The following is a 14,156-nucleotide window of genomic DNA, read 5'->3' on the forward strand; positions in this document are numbered from 1 at the left end:
GCCTCATCATATGGGCCTCGAATACATCACAATGAGCCTCATCATATGGGCTGGAAATACAGCATAATGGGCCTCGTCCATGGGTTTCAAATACACAATAGGTGGGCCCTACACATGGGTCTAATATATATAATAGGTGAGCCCTGTACACATGTCAAATGAGCCCCAACAGATGGACAGCGTGTGTCACGCCCCAAACTCAGAAATCGGGCTCACAAAATTTTCGATCGCCGAATCCGGCGCCGATAGCCTCCGTAGAACCCCATTCTCGGCTCCCAGCGCCCATTCGCCAGGTTCCGATCTTGGGATGCTACAAGGAGGATTTTCAACATCAGTTTGATTCGTAATAAGCATAATCAAAGGCATAACCCACAAACAATAACCAAAAACTCCATCACATTTCCACTATGATCAAAAACTTTACAAGTACAATGAACATAAAGGGAAATACAATGAAGATGAACAAAAACTCTAAAATGATCTGCCACGCATCTAAGCCTCAGCGCTGCTGCGATCCAACGTCACCTACACGCAACGGTCGTGCATAAGCTTATAGAAAGCTTAGAGGGTGGTGAAAGTGTATGCTCAAGGTGGTAATGCAGTTATGCAGTATCAAAGTAATGCGGAACATGCTGATGAATGCCAAGAATACCATTAGCCGTACCAAGGCTATGCGGTGCAAAGGATGATGTCGGCCATACCAAGGCCATGCAATGCGAAATGCAACTCAAGCATACAAATCCTCATCTAAGTCCACATATCGATACAGCTCAAAATCTGAAATATCACCGGGGTCTAGTACACTCCAAGCCAGATTGCCGCCTCATCACGCGCAATAAGGTGAGTGAAAAAGACCTCACTATCCGCCTGCCAATATCGGGCTCGGCTCGTCAATAGTGGACCCATTGCTTGAGCTGGTTAGACTCAGCCTAGTTTTGCCCCCTCCTCTCGGGCGAGTAAGGCCGCACCCCCTTCCAACCGACCACGACATAGCGGAAAGCGCAACCGTCTGGTAATCGGCACTCAGCGCTCATGCACCCACTCGGTCTAGACGTTGGAGCAACCTCTTGGTACCATAAGGGTTTAGGGACTTTCACCCAGGGATATCTATCGCATCCCATGTAGAACAGTATTTTCGGTATCCAATCCTGCCAACCACGATACGTCTGTGGAGGCTACGGCCCTGATGTCGCTAGGGCGTACAGTAACCATATCACACAATGCGAATGCATGAATCACACTATCCAGTTATGCAACAATCCTGCGCGTATCGTGCGCTCATGTAGGGCAACACCCCCTATACGGGAGCCCCTAAATAATCTGCCCAAAGGCATATGCTATGATCGATCATTTCTCATATCAAGCATACATATGATGCATATGATCATGAATCATGAAACTAAACATGTTATATGGGATGGATGATGTTCATAACAAAGATGGGCCTAGATGGCCTACACATAACACGTACGGCTTATAATGAGCCTAAGGGTGAGTCATAATGCGGACATTTAACCAACACTATACTTGCAATATGGACATCAAACCACCATTGCTCCCAAGGCATAGCCCGACGTAAACATCATTACATAACCCATGTTGGGATCACACATTGTAATGGACCTTAGGTACATCCCATTGGGCCATAAATACATCAAATGGGCCAAATCACATGGGCCTTATATTCATTAAGTGGGCCACATCAATGGGCCGCACCAATAGGCCTTATGTACATTGCAATGGGCTATAACCCGTGGGCCTTAGAGTACATCAAATGGGCCTACTCACATGGGCTCTATATGTATCAAATGGGCCTTGCCAATTGGGCCCCATACGTGCATCAAATGGGCCTCAACCCATAGGTCCTAATGCACCTTAATGGGCCTTAACCCATGGGTCCCAATGCACCTTAATGGGCCTTAACCCATGGGCCCCTAATACGCCAAATGGGCCTCAACCCATGGGCCGTACATATAAATCCAAGTGGGCCTCAACCATGGGCCATAAGTAAACTGCGATGGGCCTCCCATCACCAATAAATTATATACAATCAAATATAATATATATATATATATATACATTACATAAAATATTATATATAATATAATATTTTATATATATATATATATATATACATATATATACACACACGCACGCACACACCCACCGTCCAGGACGGTGGGGTAAAATACAAACATCACAGTGGGCTCCACCGTCAGGCGGACGGTGGAAATAAAACATATACATCACTGTAGGCTCCATGTGGGGCCCACCACAATGTTGATATGCCATCCAACCCATTGATAAGGCCACGTGGGCCTAGATGAAGGGTGAGAACAAATTTCACGCTGATCCAAAACTTCTGTGGACCCAAAAAGGGTTTCAAAGGTAGAGGTTCAATCCCACTGTTTCCTATGGTGTGGGCCACCTGAGTCTTGGATCAGGCTGATTTTTGGAGTGGGCCCACGTCAGGGAGTGGCCCACCCTATGAACGGATTAGATGGCAGATAAACATCAAGGTGGGGCCCACGGCTACAGCCGTGGGTGGCTGCCCGACCGCCCGTCCGCTGGACGCTGTGCGCAGGCAGCGCCTGCTGCCGTCTGACACAGCAGCAGCAGCTGCTGTGTTATGTTTTAATTATTATTTTTTTTTATTTTTCCGTGGTTTTCGCAGGAGGGGTCCACATCTAGGCGATCCACTTTGTCCAATGGCCCTCCATGGCTCCAGACAAACAAAACAAGCCCGATATTGGGCATATTTCGGTGTATAGAAGCAATATGAGATATTTCAATGGTAAACCCACTGTTTGCCATGTTATGGCCCGTCTAAAAATCTGATCAGTCCCATCTTTTGGCTCAACGCCTAAAACAAGCTTAGAAAGGGAATGGACGGCGTGGATTAAATACCTACATCAAGGTGGGGCCTACATGAGTGGGCCACCCCAAAGCTTGGGAACAAGCTGATATACAGTTTGGGTCTATCACAGGCATTAAGGTGGGCCCTGCTTAGGTGGGCCACCCAATGGAGTATGGTGGGGTACATTACACACAAAGTGGGCCTCACTTGTAGATGGCTTGGATAGAGTACATACCTCGTGGTGGGGTCCATTCAAGTGGGCCACACAACCTCATTATCATCACAAAAAAAATAAAAATAAATAAAAGAGAGAGGGATAGAGAGTGGGACCCGCGTGATGGAGGGACCCCGGCACTATGGGCCCTCCCTTGTACTAAATCATACATCAAGTGGGTCCCATTTCATGTGGGCCCATTAAATTAAAATCCAACGGTGGAGATCCCTTCTCCATTAAATTAGACGATCTAGATGACCCTAAATATGCAAGAAAATAAACATCGTGATGGGGTCCATGGAGAACGGCCCCATCATGGAATGATCATGATGATCCAAGTGGGCCATTGGCCACATCTTAGGATCCAAAGTGAGATCCAAACCATTGATCGGTTGGCCTCACTTAGCCCATCTTAAAAACATCAAAAACTATCCTATCAAAGCACCCACCGCTTGATCTTCTTGCTTCCTTGGCTTCCTTAGCTCCTTGTGCTTCTCTTTGATGGAGCAAGATGAGAAATGAATGGTTGAGATGAGAGATGAAGGGGGAGGAAAGGTGGGCCTCACAAATGCATTTTTCTCTCCATGGAAAATGCTTGGACGTAAGGAGCTCTTGCTTGGATTGGATTTGAAAAAAAGAAGGAGAGAGAGAGTTGTAAAGGGAGAGAGAGAGAGAGTGATGGTGATGGAGTGATGGATGTGGTGGTGATGGGTGTAAGAGCCCCTTTTTGACTTTTGTGGCTAATGGTGTAAGAAAAGCATGGGTTGTGTAAGAGCTTTTTGACTTTGGGGCTTGCTTGGGAAAAGGTGAAAGGTGATGTGTACTTGACATGATGGGATTGATGGGATTGATTGATTGATGTGACACCTTGTAGAGATTCCCTCAGAATTCGCACGCGCGGCGTTTTCCTCGCACTGAACGCTGGCTCACATCTCCCAACCAGGGTATTGCCTCGGTGCGTAAGTCACGGCATCGGAACCGCGGCGACGATGCGGTTGCTAAGGTATAAGTCCTGGGTTGAATCGACTCGGGTTAACGGCATGAGAATCAGGGTCGCGCGCAAATACCGGTTAAGGGTCGAAGGTTGCCAGAATTCGACCGGGAAGACTGCGGAAGCCTATGGAATAGTACGGTTTAGGATGCGAGGCTTACAGCGTGCCTACTATACACCCATCAAGGTGGGCCACATAAGTGGATGGCATGGATAACCATCCGCTGCCAAAATAGACGAATGGTACAGATATAAACTACATGCATCATAGTGGTGGGGTCCACATCCTAGCTAGACAAGATGGCATGGTTAAAACACAAGCATTAAGGTGGGTCATATGTCCATCAAAATGGACAGACGATGTGGCTACAGAATACATGCAATCAAGGTGAGCCCGTCTTAAAATGATCTGGAAAACTGGATGGACGGCATAGATGCAAAACAGGTGGGTGGCATGGAATACACCACATAATTCAAGTGGGCCCCACGGAACTTACTAACGTCAATACCTCAGCTATCAAGTTGGTGTGAGGTACTCCAGCCAATCCGCATCCACTGTCCACAGATTGGACGGTGCGGATGCAATACATTAAATCAAGGTGGGCCTCAACAACGGGCCACAAACACATCATGGTGGGCCTAGTCACATGGGCCTCATATATATCAAAGTAGACCCAACAACGGGCCACAAATGCATCAAATGGGCCTAGTCACATGGGCCTCATATATCAAAGTGGGACCATCCTTATGTATGTTTGAGACCCGACCTATCCACAAGTTAACATAGAGATGAAGTGAAAACCAAGATATAGGCTTGATTGGGAACTACTGTGGCCCTTAGAAGTTTCAACGGTGGACGTCACTGTCCACAACTCTAAATGGTGAGGTCCACTTGAACATTAGATCTGACTTATTTTTAGTCTCCAGCCCATAAGACAAGTTTGCCAAATGGTGGACGGTTTGGATGCAACACATGCATCATGGTGGGTCCCATAGATAGACCGTGAGGATGACACTGGTGGGACCCATGGAACTTGGTGACGCCACTCCAGACGCCACTACAGCAGCTATGTGGTGAGGTACACTAGCCATTCCACCTCTCCATACGTGGGGAGGTGTGGTATACAATACATATATCAGTGGGTCCCATGTGAGGCCCACCATAATGCTTGTTTTCCATCCAATCTGTTAATAACGTCACATAGATCGGAATGAAGGGAAAAAAATAAATTTCATAACAATACAAAACCTCTGTGAACTAAAAAGGGTTTCAATGGTAGATGTTCAACCCACACTGTTTGTTATGACATGGGCCACCTGAGTTCCCCCAACAGCTGATTTTTGGGGTGGCCCATGGTCAAAGGGGGCCCGTCGAAATGCACGGGGTTGATGTTCTAACACATCATGGTGGGGCCCACGGCTGGGACCTGTGGTCCAACAGCGTCAGCGTTGCCTATATATATATACTATTTGGGTTTTCTTAAGGTTTTGTATAGGTGGGGGCCCGCATTAGGGAAATCGGACCCGGCCATTAGTTTCCATGGCTCTAAACAAACCTATCAAGCCCAATATTGGGTATATTTTGGTCTTTAGAAAGGTCAAAGTGGATTTTAACGGTGAAATCTACTGTTTTCTATGCTATGGCCCGCCAAATAATCGATTGGGTTCATTTTTCAGCTCAACGCCTAAAATGAACTTAGAAATGGAATGGACGACGTGGATTAAATTAATACATCGTGGTGGGGCCTACATGAGTAGTGCACTCAAAAGCTTTATTTTAATAGTTTATTTTATTTTTTTGTTTTTGTCACTATAGCCAACACACCACATCGCCAGTTCATTCTTCACGCCCCGGGCCACGTCCAGTGTCCCTGGACGCTGGACGGTTTGCATGCACACAAGCCTCATGTTGGGTCCTACATGGACGTGGCCCACCATGCATGGATATATATTAATATATATATATATATATTAATATAATGTACTATATATATTATATAGACGGAAGATCTCCTCTAAAATGCGGTGGGCCACACCATTTGATGGATGGAGTGGATTTAACACAAATCGGTGGGGCCCACTTCATTCTAGGTGAGGATAAAGAGAGAGAGAAATAGAGAAAGAGAGACGTGAAAGGGGAGGGGCCCCGCCACTAATGGGCCCTCCCTTATATAATGCATACATTATGTGGGTCCCACTACAAGTGGGCCCTTAAAATAAAAAACAACGGTAGATCACCCACCTTATTGGCCTCCTTCTTGCTCCCTTAGGCTTGTATGCACCTATGCTCAATGTTTAACGGTGGATGATGAAGTCTTGATGGTGGAGATGAGAGATGAGAGGGTGGGCCACACTTGTTGATTTGGGAAAGCTTGGGAGGGCTTAGACGTTTGATACTTTGTTGCTTGGGAGAGAGTTTTTAAGAAATGAGAGAAATGGAGAATTAATGGATGAAAGGGATGGATGGAGTGGTGGGTGTAAGGAAGGTGATGGGAGATATGGGTGAGATTTTTTTGTAAAAGAGGAATGGTGAGGGGAGAGAGAGGGTTGACTTTTGGGAAAAGGAGGGATGGGTTGTTGTATTTGGGGTATGGCTTGTACTTGACATTGATTGATGGGACATATCGTAGAGCTCCCCTCAAAATTCGCAACGCACAGCGTTTCTTCGGAATGAACGCGGACCCACATCTCCTGGCCTGAGTATCGGTTCGGTGCGCGAGTCGCGGCGTTGGAACCGCGGCGACGGTGCGGTCGCTAAGGTACAAGTTTCGGATTGAGCTGACTTCAATATGCAGGACCCGACTTAGGCTCGCGCGCAAACGTTGGATACAGGTCGAGGGTTGCCGGAATTCGACCGGGAGGACTATCGAAGCCTACGGAACGGTACGGACTAGGACACGGGTCTTACATTTCAGAAATCACATTTTTGAAAAAAGTAGGGGCATTTTTGACATTTGGCAAGTCGTCCAGATGTATGGGGATTATTCTCGCGAGATAAAAAGAAGTGGGCTTAAAAATGTAAATGGGCCATAAATGGGTCGTATAGTTGTAAATTTAGGGTTTAGGGTTTAGTGTTAAAATCATGCACACGCAAAACTCATGTAAGTCATATGATACAATGGGTGTTGAATCCTTCGGTGATAAAAGTTTTGTATCATGATGATATTTGTGCCTACGATTTATCTGAGTGGTAATAACCCTATGGACGGTTTGGATGGCATATGAACATTATGGTCAGCTTTAAGAAGGTTTCAATGGTGGACTTTTTGTTCCCACTTTTTCATTTTGCGTGGTCCGTTTTGAGTTTTGGATCTCCCTAAGTTTTAGATTTATGTCTTATTGTGGTCTTTCAAAACAGATGAACAGTGTGGATTTGTCACAGACATGTCTATGGGCCCCACACATAACCAGGCATAGGTATATCTCTATGCTGAGGTCAGAGCGATCTGCCGTCCAAAACGAATGGCTGATTGAAATTGAGAGAGAGAGAGAGGAGTGCGGATCGTCAGCGTCGAAGGCACGGGAAGTAACAGTGCCCGTGCTCATTGCCAACGTCATTTCGGATGATTGCTAGCTCCACAACCTAACTTGTAACATGCAGAACTTTTTGGTCCCATTATAACTTTTTTGTTATATGTTGTCCATCAAAAGCATGAGCTGAAAAATGAGTTACACCCAAAGCTCAAGTGGATCACACCACATGACCATGTGATGATTCAACAAACTACCATTGAAACTTTCCTATGGCTAACGGTAACACTTATTTTTCATCTAACTTGTTCATAAAATCAAACATAACTGAATTAAGTTAAAATACAAATATCAACTTGATCAGAGCCTTCTATGGCTCAAAAAAGTTTTCAATGGTAGCATCAATTCCTACCGTTTTCAGTGGTGTGGTCTATTTTAACTTTAGCAGTCCTTTGGCACTATGAATTTGGAGAGATTTGAGGGGATTTCAAATACCTTGGTTGTTTGGCACCATAAGGGCGTGTTTGGCCAGACTGATCCCATGGGATTAGGAGGTATGGGATGGCTTTTAAGGTAATGATGGCAGTGTCAGTGGATGGTCAGCCATCTTCTGGGATTTTCATATCCCTCTACCAAAACATGTGCCTGTTTGGTCCGTCACAGCCATCCTGGGATCACTGACGTGATCCTGTTTGGATGGAGATGGGATTCCATTTTAATCCTTGCGATCCCACACCCACAGCGTGAGGTGGCCTGACTGCTCTCACCCAACATGCTTGTACTTCCACACCCAATCCAAACCGTCTAAAACCATGGCCGAATCTCTGTGGGACCCACATCGATGTATCTGTGTCATCCAAACCATCAATATGTTGTATTGTATCATCTGAACCATCCAGAATGATTTGGATGGGTAGAAATATGAAGGCCATGACCAGGCTTATCATTGTGCGTACACTGTTTCCTATGTATGACTGTCCTGTTCATGATCTGGGTCAAGCCACCTAATGCCAGGGAGTGGATTTGCTGCCACCCGGTCTTCATCTCATCCATACACAACATGGGATGATTTTGTTTGTGCATACGTCTGGATGTTTAGGGAATGAGATCTAATTGGATGATTATGATATCAACTCCTAATGCAAGATGTACTATGACTATAGTATGTCATGAAATCATCCATCAATGTACCAATGTTAGTAAAACATACCCAACAATATCTATAATTTTATCATAATATACAATGCGAAAAAAACAACCATTACTCCAATCAGGAGTACCAATAATCTCTCTGCGGCTGAAGGGGGGAGATCATCAGTAGACGTGGGCCTGAAAATAGTTACCCGGGCTGTCCGTTGGATAGACAACACTGCAGAATGATGGACATCAACTGCATCCGTTGAAGCTGCCACATCTCCGGATGGAGCTCCACATCCATGGGTCGGTGGTTCAGTTGCCAAACCGAAAAAACTGTCCCAGTATGCTGTTGCATCTCTCCAATTAATAAATGCTCGATGGTAGCTCTGATTGTATCCCTCCACCTCGACTCGTGCATCATCCCATGTAAGATAAATACCTGGCCGATGACCAACCAGGACAACATAGTATTTTTTCTTTGCCATCTACCAAGAGAGGTTCAATATCGCAATGAATAACAACAAATTGAAAGTGATGCCTTTACATCGCAAAGAAAAAATGTTAATCTAATAAAACCATATGATGTCAGTTTGGGGAGCGTACCTTCTCTCCGTATGAAGTGTGAGGTCCTATCAGTAAAATACTTATACAAGAAAAGCTACAACACATCCAGAAGTATATTGAATAATTACATATCAAGTATATGGAATCCAAAAATATAAGGAACATAACAAAATAAAGAAGTTATTACATGCCCAAAAAAAAAAAAAAACATCCGTTCACCAAAAACCACAAAACCCAAAAAGAAAAAGAGTTTCTTGTAGCAAGTGCTCTGCACCTCTAAATACCATATTAACGGTACCCCACTTGCAAAGTTTTTAAACCCCAAAGATCAGCAACAATCAAACAGAACCGCCGCCATCATTACCCTTCAAATCAGACAAAGTTTTTTTTAGCCAATCAACACGACGATCCGGCCGTAGGGCAACAAAAAAGGAGGCAAGCTCGTGATCTTTATTCAAGAGCTGACCAACCTCAATAAATTCAGCATTGGCTAGCCCCTGAACCTATTCCAGTAGGTCTAAGACACATTGTGTTCGGTTGATATCCTTTCCTATAGAGAAGTTACGCATAGCCTCTACGACACTCGTGAGAGATATGCCCACGACATCACATGGTCGAGCAGGTCACATCCTTTTTGTTGTTGCACTCTCACAACTACTAGTATCGGAATCAGTTCTACGGATGAGTGTCTTGAAACGGCATATTTTCCCTTGTTTGACTGTCCGTTGATTGGCCATATATGCCAGGTGATTCAGAGAGGTTTTCCTCAGAAAGGTCCACGGTAGCATCTGTGTCATCGTCTAGCCCTCTCCACGGTGTTTCCAATCCACGGTGTTTCAAATCCCCTCGGATAGGGAGTTTGAAATCCACGTCTAAAATCATTCCAATAGTTACATGTGTAATATGTGTGTTACTAGAGTATTAAACTATTGGGGACATGGTCCACTAATGATACCCCAAAGTAACTAGATTATCAATTGCATCACTATAATTAATTTAATATGATGATCAGCGCCGTCCAAACATGGTCCATTTGAATCAATGCTTAAAAATTGTTGGTTAGTCATTCAGACATAATCTTGTACTTATGGCTCATCCGAGACTTCGAATTTCATCATTTTTGAGTAAAATATATATTTCAACAGACTTATTACAACTATCCTGCCAAACACTGCATTAGTAATTAAATTCATATCCCTATGAACACACCATGCATAGATACTTTGAGATTAAAGTTGATTTCCAATCCAGGGTGCCAAACACAATAAGAGGATTTCAAGTAGAAGGTGTTCCAAATCCACACTCCCAAATAGGCCCTTATATCTTCATTGCTTTTGGTGGCATCGTGGAATAGTACGAAAATATGAGTGGACAGTGTGGATCTAGGAAATATATAATCATGGGGCCAAGTAAATTTCACACGGCAACAAATTCTGTTACTTGCTGTGTGTTCAGGGAGTGGATTAGGTGAGACACAGATGATGCAGCCCTTACCATGGGGCCTACCTTATTATGTGTATTCTGTATCTGCTCCGTTTATTTATTTTTCATATTATTTTACAGAATTATTCTAGAAAATAAGAAGATCGAATTATCAGTTGAACCATTCACTAAGAAACAGTGGTGATTGAACACTTTATCATAAAAAAATTTCTTGGGCACGGCATAATGTTTCCGTAGTCTTTATTTGCCATCCATAAGGTCACGTGAGCCCAGATAGGGAAAAAAATAAAAATAAAAATACATCCAAAACTTTTGTGGCCCAATAATGATCAATCACCACCGTTTCTTATGTCATGGTCCACCTAATGAGTGGATTGCCTCATGTTTTGAATAATATCTTAAAATAATCTTTAAAAAAAATGAAAATAAAAGTTGATTGTAGAATAGACACGTAAAGGTGGGCATCAAGGAAAGGGCCGCACCGTCTTGGTTGAGGCCAGTCTCTCACCTAATCTGCTCTCGTGTGCAGCACATTCCAGGTCCACCGAAAAGGACTGGAAGCAAGCGTTGACATGTGGAACTTCTGTTGTTACATAATGGCGTATGTGTTGGATCCACACCATCAATCTATTTTTTCATGACATTTTATGAAATGATAAAAAAGAAAAAATGAGGCAGATTCAAGGCTCAATTGTGCCACACTATAAAAATAGTGGAAATTAAACACCTATTTGAAAACTTCTTAAGGTCATGAGATACTCTGATCAAGCTGATATTTGTTTTTTCTTATGTCTTTGTGACTTAATGAAGAGATTAGATGGCAAATAAACCTTACACTAGCTCTAAGAAGGTTTCAATGGTAGTTGTTCAATCCCCACTCCTTTGTGTGGTGTGGTTCCCTTGAACTTTGTATGTACTTTATTTTTAGGCTCATGCTTTAGAATAATCTTTAAAAACTGATTGACGGTGTCGATTGAAAAAATAATTCATTATGGGCTTCAAAAATTTCATGAAAGAGAGAAATGGGACATCATGTTATACGGAGGTCTTGGTATCGATTCCCTAATGGGGTTGGCTAACAGTGAAGTGTGTTTTATCGTCACCATCCATCTATTTTCTCCTCTTATTTTAGGCATATTTGTGTTTTCCTTCGTAGCCTAATGATCAAACTGGATGGTAAATAAACATTACAGTGGGCCTGGAAAGTTTTTAATGGTAGAAGTTGAATCATCAGTATTTCCTATGATGTGGTCCACCTGAGATTGAGATCTGCCTATATATGTATATATTTTTTGTCTAATGCCATAAAAATGATCCGGTAAAATGGATGGACAGAGTGGATGAAACAAATACATCATGATGGAGCCCACAACACGGACTACTAGAGGGTCACTCCCGAGTCCGAGTCTGCTTGCAGGAATCCTGAGAAATTTAGGACTGTGGACCCCACCTTTTATCCAGCTATTTTTATGAAAAATACAAACTTTGTTTTGCAACTTAGACCTGCTCGTATGGACAGCGAATTTGAGGACGAAAATACCCCTTCTTTCACAGAAACGGATTGGGTACTTCGCCTGCCACCACCCAATGGCGGATGATCGGTGGACTGTGGGCCACACCATGATGTATGATTTTCATCCATGCCGTCCATATATTTTTCCAGATCATTTTATTATATGATACCAAAAATAAGGTATATCTGCATCTCAAATGTACCACATTATAGGAAACAGTGTTGAATGAGCGTTGACCATTAAAAACATTTAGGGGGCCCACTGTGATGTTTGTGAGAAATCCTTCCCGTCTAAGTTCCTTCATAGGGTCACAAAGACCGGGATGAAGAAGAAAAACAAATTTCATAATGATTCAAAACTTCTGTAACCCCTAAAAGGGTTTCAATGGTAAACGTTCAATTCCCCACTGCCTTTTACAGTGTGGTCCACTTGATAGTTAGATCTATCTTATTTTTTGTCTCAAGACTTAATATGATCTCTCCAAATAGATGGACGGTTTGGATATAATACAGACCTCATGATGGGACCCACAAAAGCAACACAACAAAAATGCCGTGGCAGTCTCCTACGGTTATAGCTACAGTTATAATCCGTAGCTATAATGTATCGAAAATTGCACGCTTTTTTAGGCTAACTCGTTAGATAGTTAGGGACGTTTTCGATAATATCAATACAGTATTTTTACCTACAGCTACGAATTACAGCCGTAGCTATAACTGTAGTCTGTGCCAATCTATACAATTTTTATTTTTATTTTTTTAATATTTATTTTTCTTTTTTACATGGAGAACTTTATTCTACCTACAATATTCTCTAATACATATTTATATAAATATGTATGTATAAACATATATAAAAAAAGATTCTTTCTTTTTTTCATTTCTTTCTTTATTCATTTAACAAGAATATCTTCTAAATGTGAAATTCATCGGAGCAAACATGAAATTAAGCGGGGCAAATTTGAATTTCAGTGGGGCAAACTAGATATTCAGCGGGGCAAATTGACGATTCAGCGTGGGACACTGGAAAAACAGTGGGACAAACTGGAAATTGAGCGAAGCAAACTGAAAATTGAGCGGGACAAACTAGAAATTGAGTGGGGCAAACTAAAAATTCATCGAGGTAAACATGAAATTGAGCGGGGCAAACATGAATTTTAGCAGGAGAAACATGAAATTCAACGAGACAAGCATGAATTTTAGCAGGAGAAATATAAAATTCAACGGAGCAAGCATGAATCTCAGCGGGGCAAACTAGAAATTCAGCGGGGCAAACTAGAAAATCAGCGGTGCAAATATGAAATTAAGAGGGGCAAACTAGAAAATCAACAGGGCAAACTTAACTAATAATTTTATGACTTGAGCCCAAAAATCTAAACATATCCAATGTTCAAATGGACCACACCACATGATAATTTTGAATTGAACTTCTACCGTTGATCATTTCTTAAGGGCCACAGAAGTTTTGGAACAAGCTTATAATTGTGCTTTTTATGAACAGGTTTGATAACAAACAAACATCACTGGTGGGCCTTATGTGGTTTTAATGGTGGAAATTATTATTCACACTGTTTCCCGTGGTATGATCTACTTTGATCTTTTCATACGCTTGAATTTGGGGCTAAACCCCTTAAATTAGATAGATAAACAAATGGACGGTATTGATATACTACATACATTCAATGTGGGGTTAACAGAGTTTAAAATATATCTGTAGTGCGTGCTTTTTCATTGGACTCACCATTTTCGAAAGAGGGTATGATTGCTGATGTGTAGGGAGGATGTACTCCAATGCTGTTAAGAAACTGACAATGAAAGCAGCAGTGAAACCAGTGGTGGAAAGGGGTGAAAGGAGAGGAAAGGGGGTGAAAGCAACGGTAGTGAAAGGAGCACTGGAAAAGGAGATGAATAGAAAACAGTGAAAAGGGTCAGAAAAAGCGGACAACAGTGAAAGGGATGGGTATTT

Source organism: Magnolia sinica, chromosome 19, assembly GCF_029962835.1.
Source record: "Magnolia sinica isolate HGM2019 chromosome 19, MsV1, whole genome shotgun sequence".
NCBI classification, from domain to species: Eukaryota; Viridiplantae; Streptophyta; class Magnoliopsida; order Magnoliales; family Magnoliaceae; genus Magnolia; species Magnolia sinica.